This window comes from Rattus norvegicus, chromosome 2, assembly GCF_021556685.1.
Source record: "Rattus norvegicus strain SHRSP/BbbUtx chromosome 2, alternate assembly SHRSP_T2T, whole genome shotgun sequence".
Taxonomy (NCBI): Eukaryota; Metazoa; Chordata; class Mammalia; order Rodentia; family Muridae; genus Rattus; species Rattus norvegicus.
In genome coordinates this window covers 87,555,944-87,583,929 of record NC_141535.1, presented here as the reverse complement: position 1 = coordinate 87,583,929, position 27,986 = coordinate 87,555,944, and the positions used below count along the sequence as shown (strand labels likewise).

Genomic DNA, 27,986 nt, shown 5'->3' with positions numbered 1-27,986 from the left:
CTTACTGACCTCTTGGTGACTTTCTACATGAAATTCCTTTTATATAGTAGGAAATGCTTGGCTACCCTGATATAGATGAACCTGTTGCTTATTCCTAATAATTGATGCTATTACTTTTCTGAGTTCATATGTAATGAGACCCTTCATATATTATAAATAGCAAGCATGATACAGATGTTTCCAGATGTTTGGAATCTCAGGCATAAACCACTTCTTAGTTATACACACTTTCATAACGAAGAGGAAGTCTCAAGGGAATAGGCCTGTTTACTTGAACCGACTGTACCTACACCAGCTAGCTCAAGGACAAAGGTGTGTGATATTGGGCAAACACAATTCCTTCAGCTGTAAACTGTTCTACAGAGGAACACTGATAAGAATTGATTTTACAAACCTAATTTAAAGATCAAACTAGAAGAGTGGTTCTAAGAGGAAAAGATCCCTTCCCAAGGCAACTGGAAAGATTCAGCATCTTGAGAGCTCAAGTTGGAAAGAATAGTAGCTACAAGAGTTCAAGCAAAGATTTGAGAAAGTGTGGAAGATTAATCTGGGATAAATGGATCTGACAAATGCATAGGTAAGACTCCGGCTAAAACAGTGCATAGGCCAAGAGAAATGGAGCATGGAGTTGAAACTGAGCAACAAAAGGAGTAACAGCAAGCCAGAAAACTTCTTGGTTTACAAAGAAAGGGAAGCCAGTTTTCATGATTGGCTGTCATTTAGAATTAGCTAATGTGAATTGGTCAGAAGAACCGAAAAGTGTGAAGGAGGGTATCAAAAATGAAGCTTCAAGATGATTCTGTGGATTATATACCCAAGGCTGAAAGAAAAAGTTAAAGAAATATAAAGAAAGGGAGGGAGGGGGGGTACCTAGACAGAAAAGATGGAGGGAGACAGAGACAGACAGACAGACAGACAGACAGACAGAAAACACTCAAGATCTCAAGTGTTCAGAAGTACTTAATCTCAGAAACTCAGAATAGGAAATGTTTCTAAGACAAAACACATATCTTGGAGCAAAGTCTGGGAACTTATATTAGGAGCCTAGATTTACAGAAACAGAAAGAGATTCATACATGGGAAAATGTCAGTTTTTACATTACTTTTCTTTTCTTTTTTTGTCTTAAAGTAGGTTAGCATAGTTCCTACAGTCAGAGTATGAATGTTAATATATAGTACATTAAATGTAGTTGGCTTTGTAGATATTCTACCTGAGAGTCTTTCATCTGGGTAAAATATTCCAAATGGGTGTTTCTCCTTCCAGCTTCCTGCAAATGGAATGAATGTTCCAGCTATTGTTGTTGCTTATCTACTGTGCGTAAGAGGTACAGAGATTTAAGGGGTGGGGTTTGCTCTCCAGTAGGGATTATCTCCCCTCCTTATTTGTTTTCCCATTGACGCCCTTGTGCAGTTATGAATAGCATTTACTTCAGGCATGAGGATGACCCAGAGGATGACTGAGTGTCGAGATTGCCTCATGGACCCCATGAGAGCAGAGATTTTATTTCTTCTTTGTTTAGGTGGTTTTGAGTTGGAGCCAAAATCATAGTAGTGTATATTGTTATATGTCATGTCTCTCTGCACATACTAAGGCATGCCGTGAATTACTGATAGACAAGGGAGAACTAGAGGAGAAAAAAAGGTTATTTTCATAAAAGAATCTATGATTTTTCTTCCTCAATCTGATGCTATTATTGACAGAATAATTTAAATTTAGAGAAACCAGGATCCCTCAGGCAAACAATGGCAAACCCATAGGAAAGTTTTAAGATTTTTTAAGAGCAAAAAATGAGGATTTATGTCAGGAATGGTAAGGAGAACACTGGTAATAAGAAAACGTTATAGCCAGAGAGATGGTAGGGAGCTCCCACCTAGGACCTCCTTTAAAGATCCCCTCAAAGGACTTCTATTGAAACAGACCAAGAAGTGTCTGAGAATGTGAAAGCCCAGGAAAGTATAGAATCAGGTTGGAAATGAAGGGGTACATTTGTGGTCTCAGAACTCAGGGGGCAGAGGTGAAATGTAGGTGGCTGCAAGTCTGGGTTTTGGGGCCTGCCTACTCTACACAAGGGAATGCTTGGCCAGTTAAAAGAGGCAGTGCTCAATATTGTGAAAAGTAGCCAAGAATATTTTCTTAGGAAATGTGGAAGTGAAGGACATGGGAAGGATATGGAAGATTTGTGTATTGGGTAGAGGAAGAAGGAACAAAGGTCTCATAGCCTGGCTTTTGCTTCCCAGTTCAAGGATCTCCAAACAGACCTGTTCATTAGGCTCCTATAGCCTTTATTATGGCTAAATATCATGCAGCAGGTGGTTAAAAAGGGTCCACCCTATGATTCATATAATGAATAATAGCAATTTAATAAGTAGGTTAGCATTTCCCAATAAGACAGGGTTGAGGTAGACATGAAAAGATTTTCATTTTTGTGCAAGAGTATATTTTCAATAATGTCCTTAGTGGGACTTGCTTGCTTGCTAATTTTGAGTAGATTTATAATGTATCCAGCAAAATATTGCCTGTTTTTACACACACACACACACACACACACACACACACACACACACACACACGCACACACACACACACCGTAGAGAACTAATTTATCTCTGTACCTTTCAGGCTTTGACCCCATAAAAAGTAGCTGTTTTGAGGTTGAGACCATCTTGTCAAGCTATCAATATATTCAAAAAAAATAACTCATATAAGACAAGGTGGAAAGATGAGGTAAGATTAAGAGTGCAGGAGGGAAGAATGGTGAAGATGCATGGTAGACTATAGACTCATTCCTGCTTTTTATTTAAAGTAATGTTTTATTCACCAAGGGTTTTCCATGTGCAAATTTCTGTTGTTGTTACTGGCCAAGATTTTACAATGTAGCCCTGCCTGACTTAAAATTGTATTAGACTAGGCTCAACTGGATGTATGACCTCCTCAAGCTATCATTAAGCTAAAATATTCATTTGTCAAGTGTAGAAGATCAAATTAGTGAGTGAATACAGATAACATACTTAGGAATGTAGTCAATAAGTTGAATATCATTTTAGGACAAAGCAAGTAACCCATGTATACACTGTGTAACACTGAATGGTAGACACTGAATACCAACCTGCTATGCTTTTGAACGTAGATGTTTTTTGTCGGCGCCAGCACCGACACAGTACCGAGAATCGGGCGAAAGCCTACAGGATGAAAAACACACACACACACACAGGTTATCCTGTCAAGCCAGGAGAGGAAGGGAAGACAGGGGGAGAGAGAGAGAGAGAGAGAGAGAGAGAGAGAGAGAGAGAGAGAGAGAGAGAGAGAGAGAGAGGAAGGAAGAGTGAGAGTGAGGAAGAAGAGTGAGAGACTCCTGTAGCTTTATTCACCACTTACATACCCAAGTCTCCAGGTAGAAAATAACTGGGAAGCACAGTGGGAAACCCTGGCTCGTGACTACCTGGCTCATGACTTCGGTAACAAAAGACCGACTAGGAGACCTGAATTAATTAGGGAGAAATCCCAGAAGACCAGCCTAAATCTCAAGGATAAAGGCTGAGGAAGTAAAAGGCAGAAGTAAATTGACCACCACCCAGGTGTGGTCCAGGTGTGTCGGTTCCACATGCTTCAGCCGGGCTCAGCAGAGGTCATGCAGTGTGTCGGTTCCACATGCTTCAGCCGGGCTCAGCAGAGGTCATGCAGTGGAGACACTGGGTGTTTACTACTTGGTCTTTTCTTCCTGTGCTGTAAATACATGGGAGAGGCCTCTGTCCAACAATCCCATGACTTCTTAACTGTGGCCATGCAGTTACAAAGCGGCCAGGCCCAAATCCAATATGGCACTACAGTTTTTATTTTTTTTTGATACAATTTATTTATGCCAATGTAAGTCAATTTTGAAGAACACTCACATTAGTTTATACTCTCATTGCAAAAGTAAATTAAGCATAAATTAAATATTTAGAAAGATACAGAAAGACAAGATGCCTATAAAACTAGAAGCTTATACCTAGTATCAAGGCAGTTTGTGCAATATAGATATTTTCTTTTCTTTTATTGGATATTTTTTTTTATTTACAGTTCAAATGTTACCTCTTTTCCAGTTTCCCCTCCAGACCTATCCCCCAACCCCCACCCCGCTTCATAAATTATTTCCTGTCACACTTCTGGTTTGTTCCCAACTTTCCAGAGTCTTTCTAAAGTCCAGGAGCCTGAAAATAGCTTCCCAGATGTGTCTACTGCCCTCCTATGGGATATTCTTCAGAGACAAGCTTAAAATAGTGCTGGCCTTCTGAGCCTGGGACTTCAGCATTCTCAGGCAATTTTGCGTTTTCAAAATTAAAATAAGAGATTGGCTATCTCCACTTACCACATAACATTCAGTTCACCAATTCACTTTGTACAAGGTCATAGGGCATATTTTAAAGCTAGAGGCTATGTTCATAGAGTAGTGACTCGACTCATGATACAGTGAAATATTTTAGGTTTCTTCTGTTCTCCAAACCATGTTAGTGACTAAAAAGCATCTCAGAGCACCTGCGCCTGATGTGCAACAAGATGACACTCAGACCTTAGTATGTTCACATTATAAATATTTAAAAAGTCTTCCTGAAACAAATTTTTAAATTATTTTTAAAAGTACAAACAAAATGAAATGAACACAATTTAGTGAAATCTATAAAATAAATATGAATGAATTAATACAGCAAAACAGAGCTTCCATTTTCCCAAATTTAGAGTAGATTTGCTGTAAGTTTGACGAGAGAGAGAGAGAGAGAGAGAGAGAGAGAGAGAGAGAGAGAGAGAGAGAAGCCCTGGTGCAGGAGTTAGAGCTAGGAGTGTGCTGCCTAGTACTTTGAAACTCAACTCTCCAGAAGTGGTATGCACTGTTTTCTCCTGGTTCATGTCTCCAGCCCCCTCCTGTGTAATTTAGACAGTATGTATATACATATATACTTCAGGACCAATTTAGGTTATGTGTTTCCATTTGCTCTTTCATGGACTGTCTCTGGGTATTCTGGCACTGTCCTAATCCTACTGACTTTCAGCACTTTACTCCTTGGACTATAAACCTCATTGTGAGATTAGAAGAAAGGGCATGAATATCCAGGTTACCCAGAGTAAAGACTAGAACCCATACTCATCAGGTGAATATATTTATCCTGTGTGCTTCAGTGTTCCCTTTATAAAAATTATTCTGTATATTCTAAGACTTAGTGTGCCTTTCTGTTAAAACTGAAGGTACTTTTTTTTCTTGTACATTTGTTTATTTTTTGAGGGGGAAGCAAGCACACATGAAAGAGAGAGAGAGAGAGAAATTATGAAGTTGGGTGGGTAAGGAGTTGGGAGGAGTTGCAGGAGGGGTAATAATATGATCAAAATATATGGTATAGAATATATTGCTGTATAGGAACATTTTTAATAAAATTTAATTTGGGAAAAATAACTTAGGTGCAAAGCCACTTCTTTTAACCCTAGCCAATTTCTATCTGCTCTTATGTGTCTAGATAGCTAAATGATGATTCTAGTTTCTTTTCTTTTTTCTTTTTTCTTTTTTTTTTTTTTTCGGAGCTGGGGACCGAACCCAGGGCCTGATTCTGGTTTCTGTTCAGAAGTCATTTACAAGTTTTACCATTTGTTCTACCCAGACCCCTAACATACACCTATGTTGAGAGGACTCTGAAGCTTATAATCTATTTGTTCTACCTGATTAGTCTACTAGTTTTATTATTAATAATTCACTTCATCATTGACATCAAGACAGGCAAGTAGGTCAAGTGGAGCCATGAAAAAAGAACACGCAATTCAAAGATGCTAAAGAACATTCAATAATTGCCTCCAGTTTTGACTTCATCAAGAAGAGAATTGAAAGTACAAAGTCCTAGTTCATGTAATCTCTTCCACCAACATCTTGGTCAGCCAAAGGATTTGACATTAAGTAGACCAGTAAAATCATCTTGGAAAAGAATTTTTCTGGAAAGTGTTTTTAAGATTAAAAAGTACTTCATGGAATTTTTTGGCAATATTTTCATTCAAGCTAATGTTTCAGAGTTAAACTTTTACTAGGCAACATTATAAATAAAGATAATAATAACTGAAGTGCAAAAGACACTTTTAATATTTTATAAATTGACCTAGCAAGTTATAAATGGAACAATAATTTATTTTAAGTTTTAGAGAGAAAAATTGTGTTGCTATTGATTATATATTTAAATTCTAAACAGTATTAGTTTGTATACAAATCTTGATGGATATTCTGAAAGAGCAATTTTTTTTAAAAGTATGTTTTGATAGGTTGTCAAGACATTGGAAATTTATTTTTTTCTTATGTATATGGGTGTTTTGTCTATATGCTTGTCTGTGTACCTACCATGAGCCTCCCTAGTGCTTGTGAAAGCCAGAGAGAGTGTTGGATCCCTAAAAAGGGAGTTATAAATTATAGTGTTCTGTCATGTGTTTAAGACTGTGTCTCTCCCTTCATCCAACTCTGCCGACACTTAAGGTTGGGTTTGTTAATTGGAACTGACTGGTGGGACTGGGAGTGAGTAAGCTCTTGAGAACATGGTTCCTTCTGTAGTCAGTGTCTACTGACCCTGCTGCTTCCTCCATGAGCCCTGCTGGAGGGACCAAGCTCGAAAGCACGTCCATTTGTTCCCTTGGGAGTTGGAACAACTTTTACTTTTATCAGGAAGAGATCTGACTTCAAGGACTGGTTCCTACTACACCCTAGAAATGGTCCAGGAGTGTCTGCTTCAGGAATGCTTTGTGTTTTCTTTTAGCTTTGTAGTTTTAAATCCTTCCTCCCTACCCCCCAACCCCAGAGTGCCTGATTGCTTGCAGAGCAAGTCTGTAGGCTTCCACTAGGAACAAATGCCCCACTTAACAGATGTACTTCCTTGCTGGGATACAGCATGACGTCGTGGAGGTGCTGCTGCTTCCGAAAACAAGTAATAATTTCCTTAGTACTTCCCAGATGGTTGTGGGAATGTTGTATATACTACAGGATTGCATCCACACCCCTGCCTTACAGTATATACATAACATTACCCCAGGATGATAAGTGACACTGACAGAAGAACTTTTAGAAGAAGATCCCCACCCCTTTCCTGTCAAGTACAGTGATACTGGGAAGGAATTTTACAAAGGTGTGGTTGAGAGTGAAAGACATGAAGATCTAATCAGGATTCTTTAAAAGTGGTAAGTGTCTCTAGTTAGCACCATGAGAGACAGAAGAATGTCACACGTATGAGGAGAGTCATATGCTGCTGCTGGTTTTAGTGTGTGAGAGGGCATGTAACATAGAATGTAGAAACAACAGTTGTCATGACTTACAGTGAGTGACAAAAGTTACTTCAGATGTATAGCAACAACATACAGAATTATGCCAGCACAGTGAGTGGACTTGAAAAGCCAGGCTTCCCCAGAGTCTCCAGATTGGAATCCAGCCTGCCTGAAAGCTAGACCTTGGCTCTAAACCCTGGAGAACAGAATATTTTGGAAATTGGTTACAGAGCGGTACTTCCTGAAATGGCAACCAACAGAACTTCACATTGGCAACCAGGACTGAATTAGAGCCGAGAAAACAAGAAAGTCAGGACTAAAGTCTAAACAATGTAGGCCAATAATTCTTCTAGGACAATAAGCCCCCTTGTCCATTGCTGGGACACTTCCAGGGAATGAATTCCTAAACCACATCTGTGCTATGAAACCACCTATCATGCCCTTTTATTTCCGTATCCATATATACTCAAGTTTAAGACCTTCACTAAGTGTTCATCACACCCTGTGGCTATAAGGCTGGCATTTAAAAAGCAACAGAAAAATTAGCACAAGTTCCCTTCTTCATGATTTTCTGTATAAAGACCTTTAATTCCATGGCTTTAAGTATCATTAGTATTGCCATTCCCCAATGAGGACTTTCTCTGCAATCTCAGGAAGCACTGTATGGCTTCTCTTTGGCAAACCTGAACTACTTTTGCATCCTGGGGCCAAATAAAACAAGTATCATTTTAACGTAAGTCCTGTGACACAGTGACAATTGGATTGCTCACTTGGACATCTATAAAATGACTGAGAGGCAAAAGTGTACATGCAGTGTGCATATGCTGGATCATGGGGTGACTATACACACACACACACACACACACACACACACACACACACACACACACGTGTAAGACCAAGGTCATGAGGTGATTTATAATGTATGTAAGTAGGACTGAGTGGCAACTCATGCTCTTACAAAACAGAAAATGTTGAATAAATCTTGTCATATTTAAACTTAAGAATCATTTCCAGAATTTTCTGTTTACTACTTTTGGACCATGGTTGCTAGCTGATAGTTGAATACATGAAAGGTAAAATAATGGGGAGGTTATTGTACTTTTAATTTCCATGTCATGGCATCCTAGCCACACTGAATAGCCAACTACACACTAATTTCTCTGATTTTTTTCATCAATATTTTCTAATTAGACAAAATGCATCAACTCAATTGTCTCCCTTTGAGGAATTTTTCAGAAGGCCACTTTATACCTTAGGTGAAAGGTTTGGTAGGATTCTATCGTGTTTTTTAGAACTGACTCAACTCCAGGTTGAAGGGCATGTGGAATGCTATAGAGGAAAAGGCCTGACTATTTAAGGATGGACTTACTGCCGATGTTAGCTCTATGTTTTAGATTTTTATTTACGTGTGTTTGTGTCCTTGTGAGTATATATGTGTGCTGGTACATGGATTTTTGAGTGTACACAGAAACAAGGAAAGGACCTAAGATCTCTCAGACCTGGTGTTTCAGTGTTTTCTGGACATATGACTGGATATGTGGGTGCTGGGATCTGAAATCTGATCAGAAGAATTGAGCAAAATGTTCTTTTTTTTTTTCTTTTTTCTTTTTTTCGGAGCTGGGAACCGAACCCAGGGCCTTGGGCTTGGTAAGCAAGCGCTCTACCACTGAGCTAAATCCCCAACCCCGCAAAAAGTTCTTTTAATCCTTTAACCATTTAACCATCTAACCATTGAGGCATTCCTTCTGCACTCTTAGCCTTTCTTATACTTCAGGGTACACACATGACTTAGGATTTTCAATTTTTTTTGTTTCACAATTGAATAAATATCTTTGATTTACTGGTTAGTACATAATGGTTTTTCTTTTGTGTAACTCTTAAAAAATATTACTTTCCAACTGACAACCATACAACAGCAACAATAGCTATTTTGCAAATAACATTTGATTTAGTCATCTGTATGGTAGTAGTGTTATTTCATGCTATAGGGAAGTCAACTGAGGCACACTTTTCTGAAGGCAGAACGTGCCCAAGTCACACAACTGATAAAGAGAGGTTAGGACCTAGCTGGTCTTCCTGACTTCTAAGCCTCTGTTTAAAATTGGATCCCAGCAAGCACTACATCCAGTTGCTCCACAAAGTAATAAATGAAGGGATGATGTTGTATTCTCCAGTGAAGTTAAGAGTCAGTGGTAGTCCAGGAATGAATCAGAGAAATATTTCCTCTAGTTTCTTCAGGAGATTAACCATTGGAACTAGTGTTACTACAAAATCAAACTTAGGTATAAATTCTCTTAAGACCCAAAGTTCAACTACTTTTTTCTGTTTGTTTGGTTTTTGGTTTTTTTCTCTCATTAAGAACTATTGTTTTGCTTTACTTTTATTAAAACCAAAACAGTGCATTCTGGCAATGAGTCATATTTTCTTTAATGGTTCATAAATTAGTCCATAGACAATTTGGGGGAAACCGGCTCTGAAGTGTTGAGAGCCCTGTCAGCATCTGTAAAAGACTCATGTAGGGCTGGATGGGGCTCATGCATGATGGGAAAGTCTCACACAGTAGCCCAGGGAGACTTGTTGTCCTAAAGTCCTAAAGTCCAGGTTCTAGTCCTTCCTAGAAATACACATCACTAACTGCATTTTTTTCCCCACTTTACTAAATCTAGAAGAAAAAATAAGAGTTGCGTTCTTCACCTAAAAATCTTCCAGGCCTTCCTTTATTCAAGCAACAAGGCTCAAGGCAGCTTAAACAAGGTGCTGGTAACTAAACAGCCGCCCAGCTTCTCTATGACCTTAATGCAAAAGAGCACGCAACTGAGGCAGAAGTCCTTGGCTGTAAATTCCAGGAAACAGCTGCAGCCCTTTGGCTGATGGTGATTATCTGTTACTAGGCCTAGAAGCAAATGTGAATTACGTCATTCAAAGACCAGAGCCATTGCATTGGCCAGGTTGAGACACTTCTCCCTTAGGGGTAAACACCATATGCTGCATGCTTCCAGAGCACAGGAGACAGTAATCACAACCAGCTGCTCATAGGTTTGGTTTTTGTGCCTATGGCTAAACTATTACCTACTATCAGGGTTCCACCTTCCATAGCTATTGAATAATGAAGCCGTCTACAAACTTCTCAGCATGAAGGAAATAGCTTATAAAAAAAATTATCAAAAGTAACCTTTACTCTTGGCATGCTAGTGTTCATTTCATCTGTAGATACTGTGTAAAGAAATCTAATAGAACCCACCCTTAATATTGTAATGAGGTTGGAGTCTGGCAAGTACCAGCCTCAGCTTGGAGAGGGGTTCTGAGGAAGGAGTTATCTGGGAGTGGCTAAAACAAACAACTCAAAGAAGCCAAATCATGGGTCTAAGCTGGCCGCCTATGCTCTGCTGGAGACAGCTTTCCAGTTTGATTCTCTCTGTTCTGCTTTCTTTCTCTCTGATTTGATTTCTCCTTCTCCATCTCTAGACAGCTCTCTCCCTTTTTTATTCTGCTTGAGACAGTTCTCCAAGTGGTTCTCTCTTGCTATTCTAAAATTTCTCGGGATAGCTCAACTACCGCACACCATAAGCCCAGTCATTTATTTTACATATCAATCCAGTCATTTGCTTCAAGTTTCCTATTGGTTTTCCTATGAATCAGTGTCCCCGTGACCCCAGCCCCTTAAGCACACATTTTTAAACATTATAAAGTAATTCAGAGATCTGTCTGCCTCTGTAAGCACAGAACATAAACTAGCTGGGTGGGACTCTGTGCTGAAATTACCATTTCTACCTCACCTGGGCCTAACCTTATTTTGTTCTAGGCTGGCCCTGAACTCAGGAATTTATCTGCCTCTGTAAGCATAAACAAAAATACTTCCCTGGGTGGGATCTTACCACTTCCTAAATCTCTCTCTTTCGTTAGTATCTTTCTGACTAGTTGGCTCATAGTGTAGGTGCCGCTGTTCCTTTAGATTCATGAAACCCCTTCAAACAACTCATATTGCATCCTTATTTTTTGCATAGTTGAGAAACTATATATTTTTGAACTCATGTTTTTAGCGTTCTTTTCCACAGCCTTAAGGGCTGTCCTGAAGATCCCAACATTTGCCATCTTGCTGAGACATTTTGCTGAAGCCACACCTTTGCTTCCCAGACTCTGCTGTCTCTGATTATCATGGCATCATTAACATAAACAGGAAGGACATTCCTTAAAGGAGGAATGTAAAATATTTATTTTATTATACAAACAAGCCTTTGCCAGACCTGTCCCCCAGGGACAATCTGTTGCCATCAAGGCCATCCGGGATCTAGCGAAAGACGAGAGACGGTTGAGTCCAGTGAATTACTCTTAAGTGAGAAAGAGATTAACATTTCAAAACACTAAAGCTAACATTGAAAGAAATGAAAACCAAAGTTTGGTAAATATACAGTAGTGGTTATCATCTGGCAAACACAACAGCCAAGCAAATCCGTGAAACGAAGCAGTTATGGGCGTGAGGCTAAAGAAAGATGATCAAAGGTCAGAATGTTCCTAGACTCAGTGGTGTGGGAAGTCCATGTTTGGACCAATTAGCAGCTAGAAATATTGAAGGTTCTAGATTAGCTCCCTGAGAATCAGAAAAGAAAATGTTTCTGAAGGGATTTCCCTCATGTATGGAAATAGAAGATTCTAAAAGCAATTAATTGCTTACTTGTTCTTAGATCAGTTAGATCAACAGCAACAAGCCTATAGGTAGGTCCTCACAGAACGGGATATTTACAATTATTTATAGGTTTTCCATTAAATATAAACTTAACACATGCCATGAGATGGCCAGAGAGAAGGCAGAAGATAGTTGCCTTTTGGAAGTGTAGTTGTGGATATAATCTCTGTTTTAAATTTATTTTTATTTTTAAATTATTTTAGTGTATGTAGAATCTCTCTCTCTCTCTCTATTTCTCTCTCTATTTCTCTCTCTCTCTCTCTCTCTCTCTCTCTCTCTCTGTGTGTGTGTGTGTGTGTGTGTGTGTGTGTGTGTGTGTGTGTGTTGTATTCACATGGGAAGGTGCATAAGTACATAGACCAGTGGAATAAATCAGTGTCTTTCTCTATCACTCTGCTTCATTGCCTTTAGACAGGGTTTCTCACTGAACCTGATGCTGATCTTTCTTAAGAGGCTGACTGCCTAGTGATCTTCTAGGACCTACCTCTGACTCCCAATGGTAGGGGTTCTAAGTACTCTTGGCTATGCCTGTATTTTACATGGATGCTTGTGATTTGAACTTAGCTCTTCATGTTATCACAGCAAATACACTGAGCCATCTCAGCAGCCTTGGCTCACCTTCATTCACCTCTACTCCAGGATCATGTGATTCACTGACTTCTTAGTTCAGAACCACTCTTAGTGCTTCCCCAACTACACTGTCCACACTCATCATACAAATTACAACGCAAGGCTCGAAGTGAGTCTTAACAACTGGGAGACCCCCCAAGTGAGACAGGAGAATGGAGTTCAATGTAAACCCAAGAGGTTTATTTTTCGAGCATGTTGGGGTTGAACCTCAATGAGCCCCATGGCAAGTGACTAGAAAGTGACTCCAAATGACCATAACAAGCAGTTTTTATACTTTTTAGGGGTACAGGTTACATCAGCAAGGTTACAGTTTAAACTTATTGGCATTCAAACTCTATCTGGAACCAGAGGGTCAAATGACTATCAGTTAGTACACTCCGTCGTTTTTCAAGAGTGTCCTTGCTCCTCTGGAGAACTGTGGGTGGAGAATGGAACTTGCCTTAGCCTTGACTCAGGCAAGAAGCTGGAACATGGCCACATCTTGATTTGAGGTGGTGGGTACAAGGCCAGTGTTTACCTGGTAATGTTATGTTGAGAAGGAAATATTTTAGAAGTTAAGATCTGATTGAAGGTAGAAAGTCACAGGGTAGGATGCTCTCAAGGCTTAGACTTCATCCTTAGTCACTTCCTGTTGTGGATTGCCCTAAAGTTACTGTATTTTGATGCTAATTACACTGCCCCAAGGACAGCTGCCTAGTCATGTACTCAGGAATCAGGTGACTTCACTAGAACCTTCTCCGCATTGAATTTGTAAAGTACAGATGAGGGGCAGGTACAGGATAGAAGGAGGCCTGTCATTGGAGAAGGAAGGATCGGCGGGAGAGAAGTTTGAAGGAAGAGGAGGAGACTAGGGGAGAGAGGAGGAGATAGGGCGGAGGAGAGGGGCTGAGAAGCCTTGGCAGAACAAGATGGCGGGTGATGTTAAGATTCTCCTCTGTGTATTTACAGGTTGTTATTAATGTTCCTAAGGGATGGGTAGTACCAGGCTTTGTATGTTTAAGTGAGCAATTATATCTTATCAATTGGGTCAAAGATTATTGTGTTGTGTGTTCTTTTATGTGAGGGTTTGAGTGTAGGAAAGTGTGCAGCTGGAATGTGTTTCCGCCAAGATATCTAGCAGATATCTTGGGGCACCACGGTGCGGGACCTAGTGGGATAAAAGAAAACAATACTTTTTTTTATTTTTTATATTTTTACAACAACAACTTCCCTTCTCTGCTTCCTATCTGCCATAGGGTAAGCTATTTCGTCCTACCATACTGTGATAATCAGCTTTGCTTTAAGCTCTCCATCAATGAAACCAGTCAAGCATATACCAAACCATTGAAATCATTTGCCAAAATAAATATCTCCTCAGTTAGATTTTGTTGTTATATTTGTCATAGAAAGACTGACAAAGTTGGTAAAAAAATATTGAAAATACTAAATAGAATGCTATAGAATTATAAAAAAATTAAATAATCATACTTGAACAAAAAAATGTCCTTTAATTATCTATTCACTGTATTTTTCCTAATAGAGTGGAATATCCATGAGCCTTGACCTTAGAAACCATTGCTTTCCTATATTTCCTAAGTAGGAAAAAATAAACACTGTAGCTGGCCCAGGACTAAAAGTTGTTCCTAGGATTTGTGACTATATATTCAAAGCAAGAAAAACCTTGGGCAAATTGGCAGAGCACATTGGCTTTGCAGTTTTTAAGACATGTTCTCATGCACCTAGAAAGTAACTGATGGGATGGAGAAGCCCTTCCCTCTCCCTACAGTGTGTTGCTGATGTTGAGAGAAAACTAGTGAGTTGCTGCTTGCATGCTTGTGCTACAGGATCATCCTCTCTGTAACTTTCCCCTGAATTCCTTTAGCACTAGCAAAACAACAACAGTGTCATTCAAATTGTCACAGCATTTCTGAACTCTGCAGAAAGTCTTGAGAGGGATACAGAAATTTCATCTTGACTCTTGAAAATAATACAGGAAGAGCAGCATGAAGGGTCTTAGACCCTACAATTTCAGCCATCAGCCAGTCTTTGGATTACCTCCAAGCTTCCTAAGACCTCCATGTGCTATTTGAAAACTCTCAATTTTCTTTTATTTCTATCTAGCTATGAAATTCACATTTTAGCAGGTCTTGAGATTCCTTGGTGTCTTCTACAGCCACACCCAACGAGTGGGAGAGTCATAAATCATGTCACTGGACAGCCATGTAAGGATACGTTTCCGAACTAGGACCTTAAACACAGTAACATAGAAAAGCAGAGTCACATTAGAAACTGGGTTAATTGCTGGCCTTTCTATGGTTGCTTCCACTGTCTCTTAAATCTACAAACTGTTACAGACCAGTGTGGTCCTGTCCTTTCTGGTGTACTAAAGTCACAGGGTTAAAGAATATCCACTGCTTTCTCACTTTTTAGCCAGTCTGTGTTTTAATTTTCTCTACCATATCAATCAGCATCATTTCTATAAAGACTTTGTGTCTACATCAGTGATTCTAAACTTGTGCTCCCCGCCCCTCCACTTTGGGAGTCACATATCAGATACCCTGTGTATCAGATATTTACATTATTGTTCATAATAGTAGCAAAATTACACTTATGAAATTGAGTTGAAATAATGTTATGGTTGGGGTCACCATAACATGAGAACCTATTAAAGGGTTGCAGCATCTTGATTATTTAGTCTTTATGACGGAGAGTTAACATATATCCCTTACAATGTTAAGCTATCCACGAAATGAAAAACCAAAACGAAGTGACTACATTCCAAAAGTCAGTATTCACAGACACTAAAATTTGAATTTCAGAAAACTTCTATGATTTTTATATTCAGGTAAAACATAAAGACTGCAATTAGCTTGGAGATTGTAAAAGAGTATGGGTTTTCCCAATGTCTAGAGTTTATTTTATGGATTATAAGGTAAGAGTTTTCTCAGTTAGATTGCCTAGAACCGAAGTGCATATATTGCCTTTAATTATAACCGAATGGCCTTGGTTTTGTTTATAACCTTGTATACTCTCAGTACTAAACAGTTTCTGTGAAATATGAGTTAATTAGTACCTACATTATACTGTTGAGACTCAGACATTGTAAGGCCTCTGGATTAGTTACCTTTCTTGTTCTGATAAAACACCTGATAGAGGCATCTTGAGGGAGGAAAGGATTATTTTGGTTCATAAAACTAGAAGGATTGAAGTTTTTCATGGTAGGAAAATGTGATGTACTGAAACTGTTCTGACCCTGGAGGCAGAGCATGTTACAGAGCTCCTCATGTGTCCAATGATCCAGAAAACATACAGCAGCCCAGAAACAAGGTTGCATAGTAACACTCAAAAGTCTATCCCTGGGGGGCTGGAGAGATGGCTCAGTGGTTAAGAGCACTGACTGCTCTTCCAGAGGTCCTGAATTCAATTCCCAGCAACCACAGGGTGGCTCACAACCATCTATAATCAGGTCTGGTGCCCTCTTCTGGCCTGCATGTGCATTACATACAGGCAGAAAGCTGCATGATGTATACTTAATAAATAAATAAATATTTAAAAAAAATAGTCTATCCCTGGTGTTCCAGACCAAGCAACAAAGTACAACTGAAGATTCCACAGCATGCTAAGACAGTGCCACTATTTTGGGGACAGAATAATCCTTCTAGTCTTATGAGCCAAAATAATCCTTTCTTCCCTCAAGATGCCTGTTTCAAACACATGATCTTGTGTGGAGACATCTAAGATTCAAGCTATACCAGCCTGAAAGGAAAATATAACACTCTTTACAGTGTGATGAAACTTATGATTCTGGTAATTATCTTCATATGACTCTTATATCCAACAATGCCCACACTCTATTATCCAGATGATGAATTTTTAAACTCCTTGGCAGAGATGTAAAGCCTTTTCCTCAAATCTCTTCCTCTACGATTTCCTTCCCATCTGTGATCATATGCCCTGAATAACTCTGATTATCTGGGTACTATATTGTTTTCTTGTATACTTGAGACTCTCTGGTCTCCACTCTATTTCTCATGGAAGCCCATTTCTCTTTACACTGAAGTCCATCTTCTCCAGTGTTCACATCTCCCTCCTTGAATGTCCTATTCACTGTATGCTCAACTTTGTCTTCATAGCTCTCACACTGAAATCAGAAAAGACATGGCTGTCTAACAACCTATTGGACTCTAAGCTCTTTGCAGGTAAACACAAGCCAGCGTTTTAAGTCATTTTGTTTAAAGTATTTATTACATTGCCTGGCATGTGGCAACACACAGTAGATGCAAGGCTAAGAAAGAAGGGGAGAAAAAAAACTTAGGAAAGAGAGGGAAAGAAAAGAAAACTGCTACAGTATTGCCATTAGATATGGTATATGAAGCCAGAGGAGACTGCTGACGCTCATGGGAGTTCTGCAAAAAGTGGAGAAAAATGCATAGATAAACATGGAAAATAATTTGCAAAATTAGCTTTCCCAATTCTATTCAAATGCAGACAACTAGACATGTAGAAACAGTTTTCATATTCAACTTGTTTAAACTTAGCAATTTGATGAAATGGGCTTGAGAATGAGCATTGCTAAAATGCTGTGTCAGAACATGTGGTTTTAAAGCAACAGGTCAATTATCCCTCCTGTCACCAATGCCCTCTGAAAAGGAAAATATTCTCAAATACAACATCCATTTGTCTTTTTATGAGCTATGTACACCAAGTCTGACAAATTTCAGGGGCAAAATCAATCTCTTTTTATGGAAGTAAGAAGATTATGTGCACATGTCTGACTCTTAAAGTGCTAAGAACTTGAGGATCTACTTTAACTTGGTCAGGCACCCATCTGTGGAGGTGTTTTCTTAAGCATAATTTGAGATGAGTTTCTTGGGCTAACAAGAGAAAGGGATGAAAACAAAGAAGGGCTTCTGGACAAGTTTAGGAGAGTTAAGTGTCTAAACAAGGACAACTAATTGATGTGTGTGTGTACGTGTGTGTGTGTGTGTGTGTGTGTGTGTGTGTGTGTGTGTGTGTACGTGTGTGTGTAGCATTGAATCCAGAGATTCATATACACTAAACAAGAACTATATATCTGACCTATATCTTTAAACTTCATACTCTTAAATATTGCTGTTTTGACTAAGAATCACACAAATTATCCAGCCAAAAAGATTGAGGAAAAAGGAGCAGAAAGAACAGGCTTGATTATATCGTCGCTTGTTAGAACAAAGGTGTAAAATGCATTAGTCAGTTTTGCTACCTGATGACTATGTTATTAATTAGACTCTTTAACATCTTTGGACTAAATGTAAAGTACAGAGACTTTGAAAATAGTGTTGAAGAAAGTTAGGAGAAGAATAAACATACAATAAACAATTTAAGTGAATATTCAACATATATAGAAAGACTTTTAAGTGAATGTCCAATTCATCTTCCATTATAACCTAAAGAATGGATAAATAGCAGTTTTTAAATTTTGGAATCATAGAGTCAGGCACAGATAATTGTACCTGCAATCATGGTATTTAGGAGTCTGTTGATATGAATTCAAGTTGATATTTGATACATAGAGAGCCTTTGACTCCACATTTCTACCCCCCCCCCAGACCATACGAGTTATAGCTGCTATTTGAAATTGAGGCTGAAGATGAAGCCATAGTTCAACAATTCTTTTACTCATGAGTGACAGAAGTGAGGAATTGTATAAACGCTGTAGCACCACACCGAGACCCATGCACATGGACACAGACACACATACAAATTATACCCTAAAAATTATGCAAATGTGTTCTGTATCTTTTTTCCAACTATTCACTTTTATTATCCACATTAAATCTCTTAACATTTTATCAATATTGCCAACTCTCTACCTTTATATCACCTAAATAAAGCCTTTGAAAAGAGAAAAACACAAATTCATTTCTAAATTAATACTTACCTACATATTCTCAAGTGAAAAATTGTTTATTGAAATGAGTGTAACTAGTGAAAATTATTAGAAAACCTACAGGTGTGTGCACAGGATGCTATCTGTGGAGATCTTTGTCCAGGTCGGGGGCATTCAAGGAAGGGGCCCAAGCAGGGAGGGGGAAGTGTAAACATCACAGCTGCTCTGGTGCTGCTGCTGCCCCAGCTGCAGCTGTTGCTTCAAGAGGGAGGGCTCAGCTAGAAGAGGAGGTGCAAGGGGAGCTTCCTGCAGCTAAAGCTTTTGGGAGAGCTTTCTCTTCCCAGGAAGTGTTACAGCTCTTATACAACAGATGCTCTCAGGGGATGGACTAATTCTCACACATCTTTATTCCTTTTGGATAGGATCTTTTATACAGTTTTGGGGTGGGTGGGATGCCTCATCTGAATATGGGACTTGGGAACTGATGGTCATGATCTCCTCACTGGGGGCGAGGGTGGGGGTCTGTCATTCCCAGACAGGGGCCTGGTTGGGAGCAGGTGAAGCTCCTAGGGCTTCCAACCCAGCTCAACCTTACCAGATTTCCTGGCAAGGTCCTCTGCTCCACAAAAGTGTAGTTATTTGTCACAAAAAAGCATTCTAAACCTGACATTTTCCTTTTTGTATTTCCCATGGTATTTGATGGGACAGGAAGGAAACAGTATGTGATTATTATATTTGCTACTGGAGCTCCAGTAGCAACTTGGCCCAATGAGCTTTATCATTCACTGCTTAAACAAGTATCCATGGTGACAACTATAAGTGGGTTTGGAAAGGGTTCTAAAACACAAGTAAAGGTATTCTGTGGCTTCAGCCACAGAAAGGTTGACCAGTGGTCAGAGAGAGAGTGACAGGAGCTACAGGAAGTCAGTTAGGAGGCAGTGACACATCAGGAATGAAGGGGAAACAGAAGGGAGAACATGGCTGTACAGCACACCGAATGGTCAGGTCTTCGGCTTAGGCCGGGTTGGATGATGTGGTAATTTTTTAATCTGCTCTAAACTCCCTGCTGGCTGCTGTCCCTGTGCTTCTCACTACTGAGCCAGTCTGTGGCTACAGGAGTGTTTCTTGCCACTCGCCAGAGTGTTCTGGATTCATGAATGAAAGATACACACACAGCCTTCTATTATAGTGTGCCTTGAACAGTGCAATGGCTGGGCACTTCCAAACTTCCCCGAGGCTAACAGTTGGATGTAAAGACTAAGGAGAGGAAGGTATCTAGGGAAGAGCCCAGACTTCCAGGTTAGGAAGCTGTAGGGGTGATGAGGACATTCCTGAGATGGCTTGTAAAAAAGTTCAATTTTTAGTGTGCTACTTGAGGAACTTAGTAGAATGGGTATTCCAGATGCAATGGGATTTAAGATGCTGTGTTTTAGAACAGCGATCATAGCTAAAGATGGATATTTCAGTAGTACCTCTGGGTCAGTGGCTGTGCTCTAGATATTAAGAAGTTCAAGTATTAATCATGTGGTAGTAGCATACCCTATTTTTTTCACTCAGGTGAGATTTCATCAAGCAGCTTTGCTGTACAGCTCAGGGTGTTCTGCCTCAGTGTGTTGCTACTGCATTCACAAAGACAGTTTGTGCTTAAGTAGCATTTTTGATTTATTATTTTGTTGTTTGTTTTATTTGTTTATTTTATTGCTGGGAACTAAACTAAACTTGTCCTTGCTAAGCCAACACTTTCCCACCAACCTTAAAATCCTAATCCCTTAATCTATATCTATATCTATGTTCTTTATTTTTGTACATTTATAAATTCATTTGATCAATAGAAAAAAATGTGATTTGTCTATAGAGACCTATGAATAATGACTATAACTACTGGCATTTAACTAAGAAAAAGATTTGAAATCTATATTTTTGGCCTATTATTCGTACATGATCATAGGAAAATCCCTTTCTGTCTATAATTTTCTACCTATGCAATGATAAAATTATAAAATGGTATCTCCTCCAGTTGTGTTGCTTTGTACTGACTGTAACTTTAGTAGTGAAATGTCTCTTTGTCTGGAAATTTCACCTGGTACTGTATTACCCTTTAAAGACCCCAATGTGGGAAACCCTTCCTTGTTCAGCAAAATATAATGCAGTAAATGAAGATTTCTTCTCTCTACATAATAATTTATTTTCATGGAGAGACTGTAATTATTATGTTGGTTCTAAAATTGAGGTTAGATGATCTGTGGCTAAATAGTGATCTAGGATAGCATGCTCATTTCATGTGAGTGATCGTGCAGAGAAAGGAAGTGCAGTGAAAGAACTCCAACAAGCTGGAGAGAAGACATCCACACTCCATGCAGCTTGCTCAGACTCTACACAGCTCATCCAGATTCAATTCAGATGATTTATTCAGTTGATGTTTTACTTAGAAAAAAGTTATTTTAGTGAGGTTTTAAAGTCAGAATACTTGCCAGAGTTGTTACTTAAATATATTTCATTAATGTTTTGTGTCTTTGCACTAAAAATAGACCTGATAGAATCATTGTGAATTATTCATTTCTACAGAGATATTAAATGTTCAAGGGCTGCTGAGTAATCTGTTTTCTGAATTTTTAAAAAATATTTGTCTGATCCCTGCAGTTATGGTGTGTGCCTGATCTAAAAATTATGGAGCTTGGTTTTTTTCCAGAAGACATTGTCCCATCAGGTGAATGGCTTCGTTTCCACATATGTTCAGTACTTCTGAGAAACTATAAACAAGTCTGGTGATATTGATGTCAGTGGTTATTTCCAGTATTCATAAACAAAAAATAAACAAGCAAACAAACACAAAAACCCCTCTTGAAATTTAAAGGAATTTGTTTAACTTAAGGTAAAATGTAAGTAAAATCTTCTCTGAGGTTTAACTATATTTCACCTACTTTCCACAATGACTGTGTCACCCTAGGAGCTAAAACCACTCCTCATACATTTAGTTTTAATTAATGTCATCAACTGCTCACCTACTTCTTAATATAGAAAAAAACCTCAAGTAACAAACTAGGAGATAGCAGTACAAAAGTTGTTCTGTGTCCATCGTGTTTGATGGAAAATGAACTGTAAAAAGGTGAGGACTGTTTTTAACTGCAGGACTTTTCAGAGTCCTTATGAGTTAACACTCATTTTAAGTCTCCAATGAGTTTTTAGGTATAAGTTTGGTGTGAGCATTTCTTTCACCAGACTATCTCAGGTGAATACCAAACCAGAGAATAGAGAAAAGGGAGGAAAGCAACTCTCCACCTTCTGAAATCTAGTCTAGAGAGAGGTTGGAAGAAATTATCCATCAGAACAAAACAGCATTATCTAAATTATTATAAACACTTTAGCAAGATAATTTCCCAAGGCACAGACCTTTAAAAATATTGTATGTGCTTTTTGGTTCTGTACTAAAGAGCCTTCTTATTATATCTCTTGTTTTTTCATTTGTTTGTTTGTGTTCTGCATTCTAGAATGACTGCAAAGTTGGTACACAATCAAAGATGACCTTGAACTTCTGATCCTTCTGCTTTTATCTCCTAATTAATAGGGTTACAGGAGTGCTTATACACATGAAACATATGTAGTATTGGTGATCAAACCCAGGACTTCATGTATGCTAGGAAAATCTGCCAACTGAACTACTTCTCTACTCTCTAAAGTAGAGCTGTGTTCCTTAAGATAACATTTTCTAAATTCTTGCTTAAAAGAAAATTTTCTAAATTCCCAGTCCCAAGAAATGTGCTTTACCTTTTTGCAGCTTTGTTTCTGCCTTCCAGAAACAGTGAATCAAATTTTTCCTCAAACATCTTCTGGTAAACTAGTTTGAGGCAATTTTGTGACTTGATTCTTACTGACTTCGAGCAAGAATTTATATCATTTGTTTTGAGTATAACTTCATTCCTGACTGCTGTATTTTTCTTAGATTCTTTGATTTCCTCAACCAAAATATAAAAGTAGTTCTTCTGTTCTAATGCCATCCTCTTGGAAGTTGTTTTATAATGCTTCTGAGTGTTCAGTGGTCGACAAAAATCAGGAAAAAAAAAAGGGAGTAAATAGAAGGGGATAAAAGGGAAGAAAACAACTCTCCTCTTGGGTATACCTGAGTCCTGCCTACTCCTTATTCTGGGCTGAAAAGTTTTTTTGTCAAGTAGTTTTGAAGACACTTTCCAGAAAATTGAATGTTTCCCATGAGCATCAAGTGTCTTAAAGAGGGGTGAAAAGCGAAACTCCCACGCTAAGCTTGTGAAGAGAGAAAAGACATTTGTCGGTACAGAAGAATGAAGAAGAATAATTCATAACAAGTCAGTTGAGAAACACAGAGATTGGGGCTTAGGCCAGAGATGTCTGAATCATGAAATAAAACAATTTGACACAGAAAAGCTGAGAGGACAGAGCTGGCCTTTTGGATCCATGTCATCAAATCTGGAAACCAAGAACAAAGGAGCTAGGGTGTACTACAGAACATGGGTGGCATTTTGTGAGAACTACTCCTTGTTCATATATTACATGAACACACTCATGTACACTGTGTACACCTTATTGTTCATTATTCCTAGGTCACACCCCAGCATCATATCTAGCTTCTCCTCAGGAATACGCAAATGGAATATTACTCCTCTCAATACCAATGAGCCTGGATCTCATCAGTCTTTGTTTTTCTGCTGGACTGAGTTAGAGACATGCAGACTTTGGTAAATTTTTATTCTAGGTAAATATTATCAAACTTATAGGAGACTAAAAGGCTTTGGTGGGCAGCTATCAATCTCAATGTGAGAAGAGATTCGAGGAAAGTGACTTTAGAGTTATTCAGTTCAAGAAGAACTGTAGTTCATAAAAGTCTAAATAAATAGTGAAAAAAGTAACATACATACAACAGCACTCCCCCAAAAGACATAGATATGAATCCAGAATAGTGTAAGAATCAAATTACCCAAGGAAGTCCATGAGGTTCATCTTAATAGGGTACTACCAATCTTCTCCGATCTCACTGTAATAGTGATCACTTTCCCTTTTAAATGGAATCTAGGAGATTCTGTTAACAGCTTTAGGGAAAGGGCCCTCACCTTTTCCTCTTTATCTCTTCTTATATCTTATTCTTTGGGACTTAGCCTAATGCCTGTAAAAATGTTGAAAGTGAGACAGCCTTTTCTTGGCTTACATGGTACAGAACATAGGGTTGAGTCTCATTTGAAAACGATCCTATTTTTTGTTACCCCATGTGACTTTGGGTATGTAACTTAATCTCTCTATGCCTGCACATGTAAAACAAGAATAATGATGTGTCTACATCTAAAAGGATACGTTACATTAAGAAGACTATATGTGTAAAGTTCTTAGAAATCTGCAGGCACATGAAATAGTACATGTCATATTAGCTACTGATATGATTATTTCTACCAGTAAAATGTTGTAAATACTCCTGAAGTCCTAGAGCTAAAGAAAATGGCTGATTTCTTTCTGTTCTTCATACCCTAGCACAGTACCTGACACAAAGTAGATGCTAAAAAGTGTTTTATGTGAGAATGACAGCAATCATGGATGAACAATTCAATGCAAGTCATGGCTTGTTTTCCTATTTATCATTCAATTTGTATAGCTGGCCACAGTAAAACATATTTGAGGACTGACAGTAAAATACATCAGCAAAGTAGGAGAGTCACACTTTGAGACAGGCAAATCTAACTTTACACCAAAATGCTCATGGTTTCTAAAATGTGCTGTCTCATGTGCTTGAAGCCATAATTGAAACCAGAATGTATTTATTTACTCTAACAGACAAAGGAAGAGAGTTTATACTACTTACTCACCACACCAAACTGAACCTGTTTAGCTCTCTTCAATTCTTGCTATATTAATATTATTATTATTAAAATAGATATCTTATTAAAATTATATTATTAAAAATAGTTATCTTGCTATATTAATATTTATGATAATGTAAATATAAGAAATGAACTTTAATATTTAAGTATTATTTTATTAATTTAGTTAATTAATATTGATTATTAAATGGTAACTAGGAAGAACATGTTTTAAATGTACTATATTCCAAAATCTTTTGGGAAGCAGATGATACTTTTGACATATGATCAAATAAAATCTTTCTTTCTGCTTTGAACTAAATGATCTGATTGGAGAGTTATGAGGCAGAATGAATGGAAGAATTTTAAGCTGTAAATATCCCTATCTGTCCTCATGACAGCACAGACAATGACAGTCATCTGTGCTGTAAGCTTTCTTCCCATCAAAATGAAAAAAACTTCAGTATTCTGTTGGAGTTCTGTTCCTGTCTCATGGGTGAACTTTTGTGCTCTCTGGCCTTTGCTTGGTTTGTACACAGGCAGCTCAGAGCTTTTGTAACCAGATATGGAAAGTCTAGTGACTAAGATTAACAGTAGTGCAAAGACCAGAGTCCAGCAATACCAAGAGAACAAAAGACAAGAAATCCTTTGTGTTTCTATTTAGAGACACAATAAAAAAATTGTAACCTGTTAACAATCTAATCTTTCCTAACCTTGGGTTTTAAAGTCACACAAAACCCCAAAACTGTAGATCATTGGCTTGGTTTACCTCCTGTCAGGCTTGGGAATGTTTTAAGTTTGGAACAGAGCCTGTGTTGACGACATAGCACAGGCTAACATGACTGACTCTAGCTGGTCATCTCTGGTCTATGAGTCCTGTAAATTCTTTTGCTCTGTTCCATCTACTTCTTAAGCTCTCAGTGGTAGTGAGTGCTCATTTCAAAGGGGATCTCATTCTTTGGGTTCTATTTTGATTAAGGAAATAAGAAACAGATGTTTTATGTGCCCACCGACTGACCTTAGGATGCATTCGGGAGTCTGAAAAGATTTGCTGAAAATAACAGTTCCAAACTTCTCCATTGGTGAGTAGACGCTGACTTCATAGAAATTTAGAAATGACTCCTTGAATTTTTTCTGCCTTTCTGGGGTCATCAGCCAAAGGCTTCTCCCACTGCTCTTTCAGTTCATTCCTTGTCTTCCATTATCTACTTTTTGCTCAAAAGTTTCACAACTGCTACTAGAATGTTCATGGTCTTTCCATAAGGTATCATTAACAACATCCAAGTGCACTTGTTTTATGGCTTTGCATGACACAGGAATTGGTATTAAATTCTTCCTCTTTAAAAGGGGTTAACTTTAAAACCATCTCTAGAATATGATGTCCAGATTACAAAACAGGGCACAGTCCTTATAATAGTTTTAATTTGGGTCTTTAGAAAGGTCAGTAACCACAGAAATGCACTATTTCTGACACATGTAGCTTACCTGCTTGATTTCACAAAAAGAATGCAAGGCTTACACTCCCTCCTTTCTAGATTCCCACAAAAGAGAGTGATCTCTCTCTCTCTCTCTCTCTCTCTCTCTCTCTCTCTCTCTCTTTCTCTCTCTCTCTTTCTTTTCTTCTTCCTTTCTTTCTTTTTTTCCTTTTTAGCTGCTGCTGCTGCTGCTGCTGCTGATACAAAACAGGATCTATTCCCCACCCCCATCCCTAACGAAAGTTGAATCATGCCAGAGTAGTGCAAAATCACAAGAGAAGCACATGACCCAGTAATTGGGTGGTGAAGAAGCTTTTGAGTAATGACTTCTGGTCATTTGAAAACTGTAATTACTGTGTTTAAATGTCCACAGTATAATTACCAAGAGACCCTTTTCAGAAAAGAATGTTTGTCTTAAAAACTTCTTTTTTATAATAGTATTTCTATTCAAGCACATAATTTCAATAAAATATTTAAAGGCTTTATGTCTGAATTCAGACTTAAAATTTAGTATTTTCAAATTTAAGAGAACAGGTAAAAGAATCTGTATGGACTGTAGTTGGGGTGTAGCTAAACTTCTTAGTGCTAAAATCTCTTTGAACAAAACATAGAATCAACACTTCAATTCTCAGATTACATAATAGTTTATTTATTTTATATGTGTCTTGATCACTCTGAAATCTATTTTTAAAATCAAAATAGCTCAATCTGTGCTTCTAATTTGGAACCTAGATTAGAGTTTTTGGGATATATTATATGACATTATTTATCCTGTTTCTCAAATTAAACATGTAGGTGAGACTAATTATAACAAGCATTTATGGATTTCTATTTCTAAGCAAAATTGAATCCATGGGATCATCATTCTAGGGGATATGCCAGATTTTTACCAAACTGATGAATTTTGCCCTCCTGTGTCTCAGGGTGAACACATACCTCTTCCTGAGTCCCATATGGTGTTATATTTGTCAAACATCTCATATTCCCAGGTGTTGCCGGTCTTTCACTGCCCAAAACACTGACTGTAATTAGAACAAGTGGACCAGGAGCTATTGTTCTTTCACAGAAGAGGAAGGTTGTGCCACCTTTGAACATCATTATGTCATCTGCAAGACAAGAACATTTACTGAGTTCACCCAAGACAATAGATCCAGAAGAATGGTTGATTTGTTTTGTTAAAATATATGATCCTCACAGCTACTAAGGAAAGGAAGATGAATGGAACAGAAATGAGATAAGAAGAACTTTGCCACTGAGCCAGGCCAGGTAGTGTGACTAGAAAACTGTGAGGTTCAACACTGCCAAGGACTCCCTTTGTCCCCATGGGAATTTCCTGTGCAACTGGGCCATTCAGCTTTCACTTCCTGAATGACACAAACTTGGATTGCATAACCCTGTTCATTGAGTGCACATTAAATGTGCACACTAGTCCAATGCTGCATATAAAGGTTCTGATCATTTCAAACCTAGGAAGTTTTCTTAAAGGAATAAACAGAACCCTTTTGAAGAACGCTTTTAACTATAATTAATCTCCTTTGTTAGTTGTTAGTTGTAAGAATGTGACTTGAGGAAAATGATTATAGGGGCTGATGGTTTTCTTTCTAGGATTAGAGTCATTAGGGGTTGCCTTCATAATTTAGCTATGTTATTGATATATTAATAATAAAGCTTCCAATTAATTGATTTCTACTCCATGATTCTACTTAACATGCCATTTCTAATGCCCTACCTTTTGTTTCAAGTTCATACAAAGAAAATGTAGAAGGGGTGATTACTCGGGGGCTGAAAGAAGATAGGATGGGAAGTTGAGTTATGCAGAATAAAGGTTGGGGTTTCTAGAGATCTATATATACAACTGTGTTATCAGAAAATCTATGTTTAATACTTGGAAGGCAAAGTTGTTGTTAAGTAGCTTTTGTGATACTAAAAAAGTCCCAATAAAATCATTTTCATTGATGGGTTAATATTCAACAGTGTATTTTTTTTCATCTTTATTAACTTGGGTATTTCTTATTTACATTTCAATTGTTATTCCCTTTCCTGGTGTCCGGGCCAACATCCTCCCAACACCTCCCCCTCCCCTTCTCTATGGGTGTTCCCCTCCCCATCCTCCCCCAATTACTGCCCTCCCCACAACAATCACGTTCACTGGGGGTTCAGTCTTGGCAGGACCAAGGGCTTCCCCTTCCATGGTTATCAGTTTTAAAAGAACTGCCGTTTATTTTAAATGAGTGGTTTGCAGAGCATTGCGTAGTCATTGTATCTG

General features: G+C 38.3%; 1 long non-coding RNA gene across 1 annotated transcript; it reads left to right on the top strand.

The window, feature by feature from the left end:
• Window positions 1-253: 253 nt before the first annotated feature.
• LOC147996146 (uncharacterized) lies at window positions 254-27,676 on the top strand. The gene is made up of 3 exons (XR_015674318.1): window positions 254-577; window positions 25,225-25,327; window positions 26,710-27,676. It is a non-coding gene; the product is annotated as an uncharacterized LOC147996146 (long non-coding RNA).
• The last annotated feature ends 310 nt before the right edge of the window (window positions 27,677-27,986 follow it).